This window comes from Felis catus, chromosome A3, assembly GCF_018350175.1.
Source record: "Felis catus isolate Fca126 chromosome A3, F.catus_Fca126_mat1.0, whole genome shotgun sequence".
NCBI classification, from domain to species: Eukaryota; Metazoa; Chordata; class Mammalia; order Carnivora; family Felidae; genus Felis; species Felis catus.
In genome coordinates this window covers 3,261,805-3,278,468 of record NC_058370.1, presented here as the reverse complement: position 1 = coordinate 3,278,468, position 16,664 = coordinate 3,261,805, and the positions used below count along the sequence as shown (strand labels likewise).

At 53.0% G+C, this 16,664-nt stretch overlaps 2 long non-coding RNA genes across 3 annotated transcripts in view; one reads left to right on the top strand and one right to left on the bottom strand.

Moving 5' to 3' along the window:
* The window catches only part of LOC123384245, a 267,602-nt gene that overhangs the window by 57,852 nt on the left and 193,086 nt on the right, over positions 1 to 16,664 (top strand). The gene's annotated exons all lie outside the window — the stretch shown is intronic.
* LOC123384246 lies at positions 3,392 to 6,369 on the bottom strand. Its single transcript, XR_006594995.1, has 2 exons — positions 5,797 to 6,369; positions 3,392 to 5,135 (listed from the first exon to the last, which is right to left on the bottom strand). It is a non-coding gene; the product is annotated as an uncharacterized LOC123384246 (long non-coding RNA).

Sequence of the window (16,664 nt, the reverse complement as noted above, 5' to 3'; positions counted from 1 at the left end):
TTACTGGAGCTGAAATTTTATTGCAAAGTTATTTATCTTTGTTATTACTTTCTGAATCCTTTTGTGCTTTTTGTTCACGGCGGTGGATAGAGGCACTCTTACTTACACTTTAAGCAGAGATTAGGAGGGAAAAATATTCCTCTCGGCACCACAAAATACCAGATTAAGTCTCAGCCAGGCCTGTGATTTCTCTCATTACAATGAAATATCTAGAAATTGAAATAACAATAATAAAAAATTTTCTGTAGTCCTTTTGCACAGACAGTTCACGTGATTTCCTTTTGACGCCAGTTAGCATTTCTTATTACAATAATAATGGCGAGAACAGGGCTCCCAGAAAGATGTGGCCTGGGATTCCATCACTTTGGTCTCCAGCTTGTTGTGCAGGGATCCTGGCCCACCTCGAGAGAAGACGGCCGCTGGCCAGACCGCTAAGGTGATGTGATGTTAATAACAGGGATGATTCATCTTTCACTTTTTCATAAAGCTGATTACTTTTCAGAATCATAGTCTACATCCTTGGATTATTTAAAATCGCATGCAATTTTTATTAAAAGGGAAACTAATTTTGTGAACTGCAAAAATATATGCACTTAAAACATAGGCATACAAAAACATCCGTATTTTTAAGTTTTAACAAAGGTGTGGGTTTCTTATACTCATTCTTCCTGCAGTTATTTCCTGCTGCATTCAGAGTAAAAAGAAACACATTTTCTTTTTTAATTCTCTTATTTGATCTTTGGGGCAGCGTTGCTGTTCAGGTATAAGAGTTCAGGACTGTTGTCAGCGAGGCCTGTGGACCAGCTTACCTAGGCAGGCACTTGGAAGCTCACTGGAAATGAAGATTCATGGGGTGCCTGGCTGGGGCTCAGTAGGTAGAGCACGTGACTCTTGATCTCAACAACACGTTGGATGTAGACATTACTGAAAAATAGAATCTTTTTTTTAATGTTTGTTTATTTTTGAGAGAGAGAGAGAGAGAGAGAGAGTACGAGCAGGCAGGGGAGGCGCAGAGAGAGAGGAAGACACAGAACCCAAAACAGGCTCCAGGCCCTGAGCTGTCAGCACAGAGCCCAACGTGGGGCTTGAACTCACAAATGGTGAGATCCATGACCCGAGCTGAAGTCAGAGACTGAACCGACTGAGCCACCGGCACCCCCAAAACGAAATCTTTTTAAAAACATAAGAAATGCACATTCTTATCCCCTCCCTGGACCTGAGTGTCTGGGACCAGCAACCTGTGTTAACATGCTCGTCATCCTGGTGATTGATGAGGGCTTTAAAGATGCAGAGGCCACTTCCTTGGTAGGGTCACAGTTGGATGGGGGTTAAAACATTGTTTGGGCTCAGATTGCCTGGGTTCAAACCCCAGATTCACCGCCTCTATCTCTTAGCTCTATGACCACAGAGTAAACCTTAAAATGGGAGCATGTTTACAGTGAGGGTCGAGTGTGTGTGTGGGGGGAGCATTTTCAATTGCTCTTGGACATGCAACCCATTCTTCATTTAACCCGGAGGGCTCCCCTTCCCACCACCCCACCCAGCCAGACAGATCTGACGTACATTCCAGGGAAAGAAAACCACTGTTTTCACGTGTGGGCAAATAATGCTCGGAAGCTATTGGCCTAAGTGTAAATGAGAGATGTGGATGACTGTTCGCAGAGTGAGTTTACTGCCAGAAACCGGATCAAATCTTGAGCGGGAACGGAGGAATGGATGGATCTCAAAGTCAGGCAAGAGAGAGGGGAAGTGATGTGAGGCTTCTTGGGAATGAGGTTCAGGAGGCAGCCTGGGAGCCAGATTATGGCAGATTGCGTATTCCACAGATGGCCACACTGATATTCCCTGTCCCGTGTGTTCTTACGGAACTCTGCCCCTGCCTCACTGAAAGTAAGTCTTGGGGCTCCTGGGGGGCTCGGTCGGTTAAGCGTCCAACTCTTGATTTCAGCTCAGGTCATGATCTCATGGTTTGTGGGTTTGAGCCCCATGTCAGGCTCTGTGCTGATAACACAGAGCCTGCTTGGGATTCTCTCTCTCTCTCTCTCTCTCTCTCTCTCTCTCTCTCTCCCTTCCCTTCCCTTCCCTTCCCTTCCCTTCCCTTCCCTTCCCTTCCCTTCCCTTCCCTCACTCAAGCTCTCAAAAATAAACCTGAGAGAGATGAGTGGGGGGTGGGCAGAGAGAGAGAGAGACACAGAATCCAAAGCAGGCTCCAGGCTCCCAGCTGTCAACACAGAGCCCAACGCAGGGCTCGAACTCACAAACTGTGAGCTCATGACCTGAGCCAAAGTCAGATGCTCAACTGACTGAGCCACCCGGGTTACCCCTAAAATAAGTAGACTTTAAAAGAGAAAAGAGAAAGTCCGTCTCATGTCCCTTCCTTTTGAAATTGGGTCGGCCTCTGTGACAGCCGGGTGGGGAATATGGCAGAAGTGATGATGCATGGCTTCTGGGACTCGTTTGGAAAAGGTGTCCAAGAGGCAGTATCTTCTTGGTTCTGTCTCTCGCTGAACATACCCCTTTTGGGGCTCAGAGCTGCCACGCCCGGGAGCATGAAGTCACTATGCTGGGGGAGGTGCATAGGAAAGGAGATGTTGCCGAAGCCCCAGCTGTCTCTGAGTCTCCCCAGTGCAGACTCCAGGCGTGTGAGGGAAGGCGACTCTCATGGCAGCCGCCATCTGACTACAGTCTTGCGAGAGACCCTGAGCGAGAACTGCCAGGCACAGCTGCTCCCGAGTCCCCTTCCCATGACTCCCCCACCCCAAAACAGGGATAATAGGTGTTACTGTCTTTGAAGAGCTAAGTCTCAGGGTTAGTTATTAGGGAGCAGTAGGAACTGTAGCACCAATAACTTGTTTCTCTGTGGTGGGAACTGCCTCTCAGCTGGGGTCAGGAGGTTGACCACTGGTCATCCAGCTGGAAGGACACTCATCCGTTTCTGGGACTCTGCCCAGACCTCCTTCCAGCCCACCTCCTGTAGATGCCGCCACGCTCCGGGATGGAGGTAGCTGCTTGGCCATGCCGAGAACAGAAAGGCTTTGCCGCTGTCTGGGATGAGACAAGGCGGCTCCAAGTCTCCTACTTGCCTGGGGGGAGAGATTAGTCTGCTTTGTGTGTGCCAGAGTCACAGGGCGGTGCTTGGTTCACGGGGAGTGCTAAAACTAGCCCCCGCAGTTACTTACTGGTTTTGTACAGAGATGTGCCGGAACACAGATCGGACAAGCGCCGATGCGGGTGCTCATGAGGCTGAGCCCAGGGAGCTTCGACGGGGTCAGATGTCCCCCTGGTGCACCAGGGATGATCTTGATGATGGTGCTGGTGGTGGTGGGTGATGGGATGTGACGTGACGTGATATGGGCTCGGAGTGAGCAGTCAAGAGAGAATTGTTGAGACATTTTTAGTGCCAAAAAGTGGTTTTATTAAAGGCACAGGGAGAGGACCCCTGGGCAGGAAGAGCTAGCTGCACTGGGATTGTGAGCAGCAGTTGTTCATATACTTTTAAGTTGGGGGCAGGTAGAAATAAAGGAAGTTTCCAAAATGATGATGTTCGCATGTTGAAGAGGTCTTGCGGGATCCTGGAGGTCTGGCTGTTGTCAAGCTAAGGTGGCTTTTTGCCTCTAGCAAAGCATTAACGTTAATGCTTTATGCATTATGCTTCATGCGGTCGTGAGTTCCTGTGGTCTGCCTGCCTCAAGGAGGTTGCAAGTTCTAAGGAAATTTAATTTTACCTTCCTGTCTTTTGCCTTTGTTCTCCTGGTCAGTGATGATGATTCCTCGTTGTCCATCACGCATCAGGTGCTCGGCAAAGGGTCTAAACCACTCAGTTCTCACTGCAACGCTGTGAGGTAGGTCCTACTCTTGTTCCCGTGTTTCAGGCAGGGGGAGGAGGCACTGGGGGGGGGGTGTCACATAACTGGCCCCGTCTTACGCAGTCACCAGCTGCCCTGGGCTCCTCGTTGTTAACATCTCCAAGTAGCACGTATTTCGAGGTCTGCACCACATGTATAATGTGAAGCAATCTTGTGAGGGAGTTGAGCAGATCTCCGTTTTTTACTAGTTTGAAGCTACCATCCAGAAAGTTAAGTGGCGTCCTCACAGTGACACTGGAAGTGAGGCAGAATGGTGTCTGTGGGGGGAAGTGTCAGGCGTGCCATTTGGAAAATGGTCCAGGTGTGTAAAGGAGAGGTCGGGTGAGATACGGCTGAAGGGAGGGCCAGAGCCGTGGAACTGGGACTTCATTCGGGATGAAAGGGGGAGCCACAGAATGCACCCAGTGTGCGTTGTTGAGGTTTGTCCCTGGTGTGGAGGAGAGTTTGGAGGGGGGGAGGAGAGCTGATGTGATGAGGTCCCAGCAGGGGCAAGGTGCCGGCCCGGCAGGTCACAGGGGCTGACGAAGGACGTGCTGTTCTGGACGAGGCGGTGTCTTAACAGCGTCTCCGCTGTGGTGGAAGACACACAGAGGGGAGTAATTCTGAGCCACGCCTGAGGTGGTGAGGGTGGGTGGGCAGGAAACAAGGGGCTGCCTCCACCTCCCGTCCTCTCCAGAGTCACACGTGGATGGGCCTGACCTGCAGGGAACAGCCAACGGTGAACCACGTTTCACTTTTCTTGCGAAGAGTCTGGTAGATTTCCCACTGTTTTTTCAGATAGCGCGATGGGATCCGTAAGGGGACACACTCACAGATCCCGTTAGTACATGCGGCACCCTGTCAGGTGCGGAGAGTTGGAGGAATCTGGTGGGGTGCATGTTGGCTGTATTGGTGACAAGGCCAGAAAGCCAGGATGGGATGCTAGGCAGACTAGAAGCCGGGTCTCTTCTTGCAGCGGAGAAAAGGGTAACAAAAGGTCCACGTGTGCTCCAGCGACAAATAGTAGCTGCCATATCGGTTGCAAAATTTTGACCGTTACGTACCCCAGATTCCTCGGTGGAGTGGAACGTGTGCTCTAGAGCCAGCCAGACCTGGTCCTCTCCCACCTACTCGCCACCTGATCTTGGGAGGTTGCTGAGATTGGCACCAGAGTCAGGTCGGAGATGCTGGAGAGGTGGGCATCAGAACACTCAATACGGCCGTCTTCCTGAGTCCCATCTTGGTTGTCTATAGAACGGAGGTGGGAAGAACATCCACTCCATTCGGCACCTGTGAGGATGAAGTCAGTTCTCTTAGAGGCAAACCCACTCCATTACTGCCGGAAAAGTTAGTAGGAAAGCGGAGGTACAAAGGAGCAATGCCGGAAACGTTCTCGAGTAGGAGGAGGGGCCGTACTCCAAATTCTTGCACGTCAGCTTCAGGGCTGATGTTAGATACAAGCAGCCGGCCGTGAAGCTCCTGCAGAACGCGCCTTCCTGGAAAAAATAGCCCAGCGCCACTTAGGAAGAGACACGTTTCGGCCTTCCGCCGAGTTGCTCACATTTCGGACAGTTCGTATTTGAATGCAGAATGGGTTTCGAACAAATTCCTTTCTTTTACCCCGACTACTTGCAGTGGGGTTGGGGTTGAACTCTGCCCCTTTGAAGAAAATAAGGCACTGAACCATAAACTATTATTTTTTGACACTAATTTCCCCAGACTATTTTTCTAGGGAAGTGATCTCAGTTTAAGATACATTGATGAGTTTTAAGTGTTTTTCTTCTCAGAACACATTTATGGGGATGAGCAGGGCATAGAACACAAGAATTCAGATTCTCAGAATTTTGAGTCACAGTGTTTGGGGACAGAGTAACCAATATGTGTGTGAGCGTGCACACACACACACACACACACACACACACACACACAACACACACACTCCAATCTTTACCTGCACATCTGCCTTCTCCCAGGAGGAGGAGGGGAAAGGAAGCTCCTTCTCTGTTGCTCGGGCCCTTTTGTTGATTTATCATTTATTATTTTTTAAAATGACTACAAATGTAATTGGCCTCGTCACTGTGTTTTGGTGTGGGCTTAACCAAGGTCCTCAGCCCCTGGGGAAAAGTCCTCCAGATGCTGTGGTTTTTTTTCTGTATTTTTGTCCAGTTCTCACCTCAGGCACGAGCTTTTATTCATCGACACGCCTTTGCAAAAGACTGTTGTCCCTCCATCCCTCCCCAGAAGACATTTTCCTCATCAGAAATTTCCGGTTCCATTTAGTACTGCGAATGAGTAGCAGTGATGATGGCAGTGAAGTCGTAGTGATGGACTCATGTGCTGAAAAATGTGACACATGTCAGGTTTCTTTTCTTTACTGTAATCTCCCCAGTTCTGTTAGAAAGCCATTTGTGGGTTTGAGGTGAGGCTAACTGCCCCCTTCCATTACCACGGGGCGGGGTGGGGTATGTGGCCACAGTGACTTGTTTCCTGCTGGGCACGTGACCCCCAACTGCCCATGTGACCAGACCAGGAGACTTTCTGTGAGGTCATTGGGGTGGGTGGTGACCGGGTCTCCTCCTTGGAGGTCAGAACCATAAGGTTCATGCCGTGCCCCATCCCATGTCATGGGGAGAGACAGTCTTCCTGCAAACCTCCAACAGACAGGAACCAGTGGAGGTTCTGAAGGAGCAGACCTTGGGCGTGAGCCCATCTCGGTAGTGCTGGTTGTGGGGGGAGGCGGATCTGTTACCAGGAATAAAAGCGGAGCTTGACAAACATGCGAGAAAGCCAGGAAACAGTTGTTACTTCCAAAGGGGAAGTGGACCAGGCAGTGTAGCAAGGGGTGGACGGATCATCAGAGAAGAGAGGAATGGATTTCAGCGTTATCCCAGCAGCTTGGATGTTTCAGAAAAGGAGTTGAAAGGGTGGTAAAGAACAGGCCTCTGAGAAGCCTGTGGGAGGCAGAGAAATGGCCCCCAAAGATGTCCACTGTAACCCGTTGGGCCTGTGGACGCGTCCTCTGCTGTGGCCCAAGGAGCACCGAGCACAGATTAAATAAGGGCCTGGGGATGGGAGGCCCTCCTGGACTGTCTGGACAGGTGCACCGTTGCCTCATGAACCCTTCAACGTGGAAGAAGGAGGCACAAGAGAGGTGGGAGAGGTGAGGCCAAAGGGAAAGAGGGGGTGGGAGGGGCAAGAAGGACTCAGTGCACCTTGAAGATGCAGGAAGGGTGCGGAGTCGTGGAACGCAGGGGACCCTGCAGCCAGGACGGGCCTCAGCGGCCAGCCGGCCAGTGGTGCGCTGTGCCCACGGCGTGATGGAACAGGAGAGGCCCCACCCCCCAGGGCCCCCGGGGGGCGCACCCTGCCCGCACTTGGTGTCAGCCACTTCTGACCTCCAGAATCCGCTGAGGTCGTCTAAGCCACCATTTGCGATAACTTGTTGCAGTAGCAACAGAAAATTAGTGTAGAAAAAGACCCACATTGGTATCAAATCAGGACAGAGGCGCCGCCCTGCAGACTGGCTCAGTGCGCGCCAGCCGCTCAGGGACCTGGCCTCCCAGAGGCTCTGTTCCCGGCCTTTCATGTAGAAGGAAAAGTGCCCGCGCCTCCCGGGGCTTGTGCTCGTTGGTTAAGATTGTTCTTTTACGGCGGTTAGCAGAGCACCTACCCGACTCCGTGCTCAGGAACTGCTCGATTGATGCAGATGAACCCAGGAGAGGGAGAGACATCCCCATACATACTTTGAGATTCTCCTTCCTTTCTTAAGTAGACAAACTAGGTCACAAAGAAATACAGCCTGAATAGATGTTTCGGGCTAATTCCATTTTGAAGTGTTTTGAGAGCTTTTATGTTTTCATCTCTCTAAAATTGTAGTGTACTGAAAATATGTTGAAATTTCATTAGAAGGTAATGCATCAGGCCACACCTCCTTTTTCTGGACAGAAGAGGGATGCAAGGGGGGAAACAAGGAACATATCCGTTTAAAATTCCACTCCAAATGCATCCATTCTGTGACATTTGAAATAGTGGTCAGAGGCCCGTGCCTTGGTTACAGTGTGGCAGCAAGTGGATAGCCAAGCCTGTTAGCCCTGGATTGTTTCTGAGTTAAAAGGTTCACCTTATAGGAGCTCGGCTGTGTGCTTCCCCGCTGCACAGGGCTAGATATGTGGTTTCTCCTCTGCACTGTTTTCCCTTCCCACACACCCAGTTCTTTCCCCCACTCGTTTATTCTTGCCCTGTCTCTCTGGAAGGACAGGGAAGCTTGGAGTCTGGGGTTTGAGCCCCTGCTCCACCACGTACAGGGCTGCTCAGGGCTGTGTCCCCGAGCCTGGCTAGCCGTTTGACTGATGGGGTTGCTGCAGGGTGAACAGAGGTTTCTGGAAATGCACTTAGCAGAGTAAATGCCCCTACTCTTCTTGTCTACACTGGCTCCACAGCAGTCCTGAGAGCCTGGTGTCTGACCCACGCTGGTGTTTTTCAGTCTCGGCGTCTCCTAGGTTAATGAAAGTTCAAGGACCCAGGTTCTTACCAGCCCGTCCTTTACATTCTGACACCTGGGTGCACTGCCCCTTGATTTGCTGCTGTTGTGCTAGAAGCATGTGCATTGAAAATATCCATCTTCCTCCACCCTGTCCCGCCCTCCTCCCCACACGCTGAACATCCAGGACAAACCCTCAACCTCCGATCACTCACCCGGGCCAGGCTCATGTGTGCGCCCATAGAATCGGTCTCCGCTCGTTGGTTTCTTAACATAAAATCATTTTCTAACTCACCGTTACAATAACAATGATTATTCCGATTGAATCACAATTCGAGGCGCCTCCCAGTGGTCCAGGGATTGTCTTGTCTCACCATTACCGATGCTGTTAATAACTCATGAGGGATGCTTGCCATCCACTCCGATGAGCCCTGGGTCATCCACGTACAGCAGTACAGCAGGAGCATCTGGGGGACTGGCGTGGCTTCAGGGGCCCCTCCTCTGAGCCCATCCAAGGTGTGGGTGTCCTTGATGACACCCTTCTCAGTTTCAGTTTGACCCCTGAACTGCCCCCTCCCTCCTGTCCTGTGGCCTCTGGTAATTCTCAGGCATCTCAGACCTGCCTGCAAGTTTTGTTTGACCTGACACCACCTCCCTTCTGAAGGGCGGGGTCAGCCCCAAGGTCAGTGAGCTAGAGGTGAGCAGGGTGGCCGGGTGGGGGTGGGGGTGCTGTGGGTGTTGTTAGAAAGAAAACCACAGGCCCCAAATAGTGTCACTTCGCTGAAGTTCCCAAACTGGGGCTTAATGCCTAATCCAACTGCATTTCAGCCCCCCTCAGAGACGTAGTCTGAACCAGCCAGGAATGTTCCGTCAGTGCCAGTGACTCTGCCACAGGGGCCTCTCCACCCCCCAAAGAAAGAAGAGGCCTTCTGGATCCAGGGACCCCTTGCTTTCCCCCTGGACAGCAGCCTCCCTGCAACAGCCCTTCTCTGTTGCTAGTAACTTTCTTACCCAGCCCTCCTTCTAGATGGACCTTCTTTTTTGTCCAGCTCCTTGGAGCCCCTTCTGCTTGCTGCTTGGGGTGCTACCCAATTCATGAGTCCTAAAGCCAATCAGATCTTTAAAATCTGCTCAGTTGCCTTTTTGTTGTCTAGCAGTCTGCGCAAGAAGGCTCAGCCGGTGTCTCTCTGAGGCTTAGGCCACGTCAGGCATGGCCACCGAGACCCTGAGGGACCTTTCTCGAGAGGCAGGGGCTCTGAGTTTGGGACTTGTCCTGAGACAAGATTTGAGTGATGTTAATGCTCGTAAGGGAGTAGGGCAGGATGGGGGCCAATAAAGGGTGTGCGGCTCCTCTGAGAGACCGTGGGGACAGTGTGGGGACAGTGTAGGAAACGCCTCAGCGTTGCCTGGTGGGGGCAGAGGACAGGGTCATGTGCGTGCACTGAGCCCACCCTCCATGGTTGATGCTGGGGCAGAGATGCCTTGCAGGCAGCAGCCTTGGCAGGAGGGGGTGTGGGTGGGGCACCCTGTGGGCTGCTCCTGCCTCGCTTCCCGGCCTCCCTGCAACTTGGGGACCAGAAGTCCTGACCGTAGTGTTGATAGTGGAATGTCTGCGCCCACTAACAGGAGCCCTGGAGGAGGAGTATGAGAGTGTCCTATAAAAGTTGACCGCCTGGGAGAGCAGGGGAGGGAAGAAGAGGGCTCTGTCTGTGAGGAGCTGGCCCCAGCCCTCAGACCAGGTAGGAGCCTCTGTGGGAGCAGCCAGTGGGATCAACCCTGGGGGAGCCTACCCTCTGTTCAGCCCAAGTGTCGGAGCTTCAGGCCCAGACACTGGCAAGGGCAAGACTCTCCCCTCACCTCCTCACCTCTGTCAGGAGCTGAGCCTCCCCAAAGAGGCTGATGGAAGAGAGCAGGGCTCTGCATCCTCTCAGGGGCCATGGCAGCCCTTTGTGGCTTCTCCAAGTGGATTCCTAGGCCACCAGCATGGTCAGGTGGGATCCAAGACAGACGGAAGACCAGCAGTGGCAGGACGTGGTAGACGGGCACACGGGAAGAAGCCCTTTTGAGATTCAGAAATGCCTGGGTGTTTTTGGGGGTTTTGACTCTGTCACTAAGGCCACTGGAGGGGTGTCTATGCACCATCATATGAACATGAAGGAACAACAGGGAAACCCAAACTGATTGATGCGCAGCCTGAAAGTAACAAACAGGCCTCTGTTCCTCAAAACTTCTGTGGCATGAATGACCAAGGCCGAGGAACGTTCCAGAATAGAAGGTAAATAAAGAGAGGTGACCACAGAATACAGTTAGTGATCTTGGAATACATCCTGTGCAGGAACAAAGTTTAATAAGGACATTTTTGGGACAGTTGATGTCCTGAGGCTGGTCACTGACTTGTGAATATGTGAGAGGATGGTTTTGTCCTCAGGGTGTAGACCCTGAGCATAACTGACAAAGGGGCATGGTATGTGCAACCCACTTTGAAATGATTTAGAAATACAGTAAAACCTTGGATTGCGAGTGATTTGCTCTGCAAGTGTTCCATGAGACGAGCAAACATTTCTAATAAACTTTGATGAAGGAGTGATGTCTTGCAGTATGAGTCGTACGTGATGCCGAACGTCACGTGGTCACAACTGAGCCAGTGGTTCTTGAAATTTCCTTTGATACATGAGTGTTTTGGATTACAAGCATGTTTCTGGAATGAGTTATGCTCGAAAACCAAGGTTTTACTTTACGTACGAGTGCACGCACATATGTATATACATACGTAAAACCTGGCCAAGTGAAGTGTTAGTGAAACGAGGTAACAGGTATATTGTGGTTCCTTTACTATTCTCGCAGTCTTTTGTACGGCTTCGACGGTGATTGCAAGATAAAAGGAAAAGGAAGTTAGTGACCAGTTAGTGAGGCCCGGGAACACACACACACAGTGTCCCCTGCATCCCATGGGAGACCAGATCCCCCACCCCTCCTGCCCAGTCTGCTGCCCCACCCCCTCCTGGCAGAGTCCTTAGATTGTCCAAGAAGCTCAGTCTCCAACACCCGCCTTGCGCTCCACCCCCTTGGGACTCATGCTTGGAACCACGCACAGCTGTTTGTTTCCTCTTCATTCACACGGCCTTGTTTTCCGCTAGCTGTGCCAACGCCGACCCTTGGTGCACCCCCAGGGTCCCCAGACAGATCAGGAGGGTCTCGCCCTGCCCTCTTTTAAGCCATATCTTCCCAGGCGTATTGTCCGGATCTGGTCCATCCAGCCCTTTTGCATGATGCCGTGGCACACACTTCATTTTCTGGGTTGACTGAGCGGGCCAGGCAGGGGGAGGGTGGTGTGCTCCCAGACCCTTGGGAAGATGTGCTGTGGGAGGAGAGGGCCACCTGGCTGCTGCTTTCGTTGTGGGGGGGTGGTGGGTAGGCGTGGGCCAGGCGTTCACCCAGGGATTGTGGTGCCGCCGGCAGGCCCGTGTCAGAAATGACAGGAGGTAGAACCGTACCGGGAGCAAAGCGTCCTGTCCGTTGTGACCGCATCATGCTGGAAACTTCCTTTCTTAGTGTCCCTTTGAGGCTGCGGTCAGGGAGGGGCTGGGTCCCATTGGAAGCTGGGTTTGTGTGGGGTGGGGAGCCCGCAGCCCCTGGGAAGGGGGGGAAGGGGAAAGGGGCGGAAGGGGGAAGGGGGTGCTTCTGTGTGGCCACAGGAGGTCGATAGGAGGTGAAAGGCAGCTAGAGACACAGAAAATAAAAGCAGAATGAAGACTCTTAGGGATCTGTAAACAAGCTGATGGGGTGTCCTCTCCAAGGCCCGCCAGCGGGGAGCTTCTCAGGCTGCAGGGAAGGTCTTTGTGGGGAAGGTCGGGTAGGTGCTGCACTTAAGTGGATTGATGTAAAAGTATCTCAAGAGCACTAGGGGAGGGCGAGCAGGGTATGGCCACTCTGTGCTAGGGTTTTGGATTTCTACTGTTCCTTTTGATTTGTGAAGTCAGGTCTTTTCTCCATGTCGGGAAAGGCTGTGCTTTGGGGGGGGCCAGCTCGGGGTCCTCTCCTGGCAGGGGGGGTCACAGCCTCTTCCACCTCATTCACTGGCTTTGGGCAAATCGACAATGAGCCCACCGCCGTCTATAGAATCAGATCAATCCTGTGAGTGTGTCTGGGGGGCCCACACTCCCTCCTCTGGCCCCAGTGGACTCTGGCCAATCTTAGTCCTCGATCTGTTCAGCAAATGTTGTTGAGCTGCTTTTTAAGAGCCAGGCAGTCGGGCTGGAGCTACAAATAAAACGGCAGCCCGCGGGGGCCCCTGTTCCAGGTCCGAGACGACATGAGACCAGTAAGCAGAATCCTGAGGTCCATCCAGCAGGATTCATGCTGTAAAAATAAACAAGCCTAGGGCTGGAGAGAGGGGCTCTAGATTAGGTCAGAAACGTCTTCCTGGAAGGGCGTGGGGTGAGCAGAGCCCAGAAGGAAGTAGGGACCAGCCCTGTGTCCTGCAAGCTCCCGGCAGACGGCAGGGCTGCAGCCATGGTGGTGAGGCATCTCTGGGGAGGAGTGGAGGGCCGTGGGGGGACGGGGCAGGAGTGACAGGGACAGGCCTGGATGTTGGAGGCAGCAGGGGGAGCACCGCTTGGCAACACGGGCAGGGGCTCGGCGGTAGCCACACTGATGTGAGAAGCGGGTTTTGGGGCTAGGAGAGTGATACGTACCACGGTCATCCAGGGGCTCAGAGTAACTCCCACCGACTTCAGCTTCTGTGTTACCCTCCCGAGGGAGCTGTGGCCCGAGTGTCTGTGCCCCTCATCTGTGCTTCTGATTGGTCGCTGCATGAGGACCAGCAGGAAATAATGCTGAAGGAGGCCATGCTTCTCAACCAGAGGTGATTCTGCCCCCCAGCTGACACTCGACAATGTCTGGGGACATTTGTGGTTGTCACCACTGTGTGTGTGTGCACATGTGCCTGCGCGTGTGTGTATGCGTGTGTGCGTGTGCACGTGTGTGCACTCCTGGCATCTACTGGGTACAGGCCAAGGATGTTCCCAACATCCTTCAGTGCCCAGGTCAGATGCCCCAAACAGGCTCTTCTGGCCCCAGATGTCCCCATTGCCGACTCTAGACCCCAGCTAAACATGGCATGTTCTTTGCTTCATTTAATCTTTATAGGAATCCTATTAAGAATGCGGTTCCCTTTTTATAATTGGGGAAACTGACACTGGGGATGGTGAGCCATTTCCCAGGTGACACAGCTGGTTAGTGGTGGAGCTGGGATTCGAACCTGGGTGTGACCCTGCAGTTTGTGTTTTAGCCGATGCAGGACACTGTGCGGGGACCAGGCAGGTAAGGGGCACTCAGCAGGTGCCTGGAGAGCGAAGAAACCTCTTTATTTTGACTTGAAAGTTCTCTGGGTGCTGCTGCCAGTTTGCTTTTGCCCCAGACATTCCCTGGTGACCCCCTTGATTTGTTCAGTCCCTCGGAAATCATCCAGAACATTCACACCACTGCCCAGCACTCATCGGACACTGACTGGCAAGCCGGGAGTTAACGACGTCTTGATGTTGGAGTCAAGGAGACCGAGACTGGGCAGCTAAGTCTTACAATCTGTACATGGGAATGAGGGGTTATATTACCAGTGCCGCCCGCCCTGAGTCTTGGGTTTGTAAAGTGTGCTGACGAGTGCCCGTCAGCCTCAGGTCCCTTTCTTAGGAGGCCCCCACCCCTTAGGGAGGTTCCTGGACCCACTACATGGCAGGGCAGGGGGGCCTGATTACCCACCACGGCGAGAGGACGGTGGGGCGTCTGATTCAATTGCTGTTCCTATGGATCCACTGTGACGGATGTCTGTGGCGGGCCCCTGTGCACGCTTGCCCTGGGGACTTCCTCAGCGCTTTGACGGCGATCCCAGGGGACGCCTCAGCAGGGGCACTGGAGGACCCAAATGTGAGATCCATGCGCATGGTTCCTAATCACACCCTCTCCCTGCCCCTCCCGCCGTCTGCCCCAGGGGCTCCTGTTCGTATCATCCCCTCAGCTGTGATTCCCTTGGGCCTACAGGTTCTGAACCAGCCTGAGCCAGAGCAGTGGGTAGGTGGGCTCTGAATGGCATCAACTTACTGGAGACCTGCTTCTTTTATTTATTTTTTTTAAAGTTTACTTATTTGGAGAGAGAGAGAGAGAGAGAGAGGCAGAGAAAGAGACAGAATCCCAAGCAGGCTCCGAGTTGTGAGCAGAGCGCCTGACATGGGGCTCAAACCGTGAGATGATGACCTAAGCCGAAATCAAGAGTCTGTGGCTTGATGGACTGAGCCACCCAGATGTCCCAGGAGACCTGCTTCTCAGTGTCTCTCACCCACTTCCCTAATGCTCGGGGCCATTGGTGGATGGGCTGATGGGGACGGTGGGGACAAGACAGCATTCATTAGGAGTATACAGATGGCTCATGGGGACCCCTGCTAGTTTTTCAAGTTCAGCTTTCTCACTGAGCTGGGCAGGCCCTGCTCCAGGCATGGGAGCTATTCATTTAAATGAATCCTACAAGGTCTGCCCTCCACGAGCGTGTGGTCTGTTAAAAGAGCCCCATGTACAGTAAGTACATCAGTGCAGGGCCCCCTGGATCTTGTCACTGCCCTGCTCACCTGCCCGCCTTCCAGGGCTACTCTTGGCTGTTCCCGTCCCCTCTCTTGCCCTCAGCTGAATATTGCTGGCAGGTCTGGCCTCCAGGCGCCTGGCCTCCAGAGCCCTTTCGAACCCACCACCCACCCTTTTCCCTGTGGCCACCATGCCCTGCCCTCTGGGTAGAGGCCTCTGGACGTGCTCCTCAGCCTGGCTGTGAGCTGGCCGTGGGTGGGCCCTTCTGTGCTGCAGGCCTGGCGCTGTGTGCTGAGGGGCAGAGGAGGGCCTGGCGTGGTGTGCGGGGCAAGCGCAGGGTGTGGAGGGAAACCGTGGGTCTGTGTGCAGCAGTCTTTCCTGCAGAAGGCGCTGATTCCGGGTATCTGGGCATCGGCCTCACCCACATCAGAGGCTCAGGGGCAAGACCTTGTTGCCATGAGTCTGCGGTGCACGTGGGCAGGTTACAGTGTAAAGAGCCAAGTGTGGACCCCAAGGCTCATTGTTGGGATTTTCAGCCACTCAACATACACTCCTCCTCCTGCCTTAGAGGAGAAACCGAAGGAGAAACCCTCCCCACCTCAGGATCCTTCTGGAAACCACCAGGACCTTGGACAAGAGGCTAATGAAGATTTTCTGCAGCGACAAAAATGAAACCTGGAACTAATGTATTTTTACCACGTCCAGTGTGGTCTCCCTGACCCACAATCGCGATGCCCCAGCTCGTCCTGCCTCCTGCCCCCACCTGCTGCTTGGACTTGGAGGATAAATGAGCTGGGGTGTCCCTGAGAGCTGGCCTGCTGGGCACATGGAGTCGGGGGCGCTTGGGGTGGGGGGTGGTGCAGAGCCGCATTTTAATAAGAGTTTGATAGTTGCTACCTGCACGGTAACTAATTGCGTGCACCCGTCCAGAGGGCAGACCCCCCGCGTGGTGCTCCATTAACAAATTACTCTTCAGTTCTGAGGGCAGGAGTCTCTGTTCTTGCTGTGATTCTGGAAGGTCGGTGGGGCACAGCCTCACCTTTGGAGTGACAGCTTCCTTGTGCCACCAGCAGGCTGTGTGGGAGGTTTGACCTCTCACCTTTCCCAAGGCTGGGTCGGAAGGGCCACCCTGGAAGGGGTGTCGGCCTCTGTGCCCTCCTTATCCTCCTCATCTGCTTCAGCCCTTGCCCTCGCCCCTGCCTGAAGAGGCCCCGCCACAGCCACCTCTTTGTCACCTGGAGGTCTCTGTAGTCAAACACCATTTCCTTAAATAGGGCAACTTGATTCCAACAGATTCTGTCCCTGGAGCGGGAAGGCCGGGACCCACTAAGCCAGAGTGGCAGGTGCATTATGTGGTGTGGGGTCAGAGGGCACCCTCCACTGACCCTGAAATCACCCGTTTTCCTTGCTCAGTCTCCCTGGGAGACCCACCTGCTTCCCTTCCTACGTGGCCAAGCACAGCCCAGGGGAAAAATAAAACCTCTTTCTTGCCATTGCCAAGAATTCTTATTGCCAAGAAAGTCCATGCGTGCATTGTAAACTGCTGTTTTTGTAGAGGACAAAAATCAGGGTTAAGCCTGGAGAGCAGCCTCCTATGAAAATATGCCAGGAAAGATGTGAGGCTTTGGTGAAAGGAAACACACACACAGGATCACAGGAAAGGTTTAACAACTAGATTTTGTCTGACAAAGACTGGCAACTTTCCCTCCCTCCTTCCCTCCCTCTCCACCCCAACTAATTCCCTGTTATCTTTAAGAAACATCTCCTTT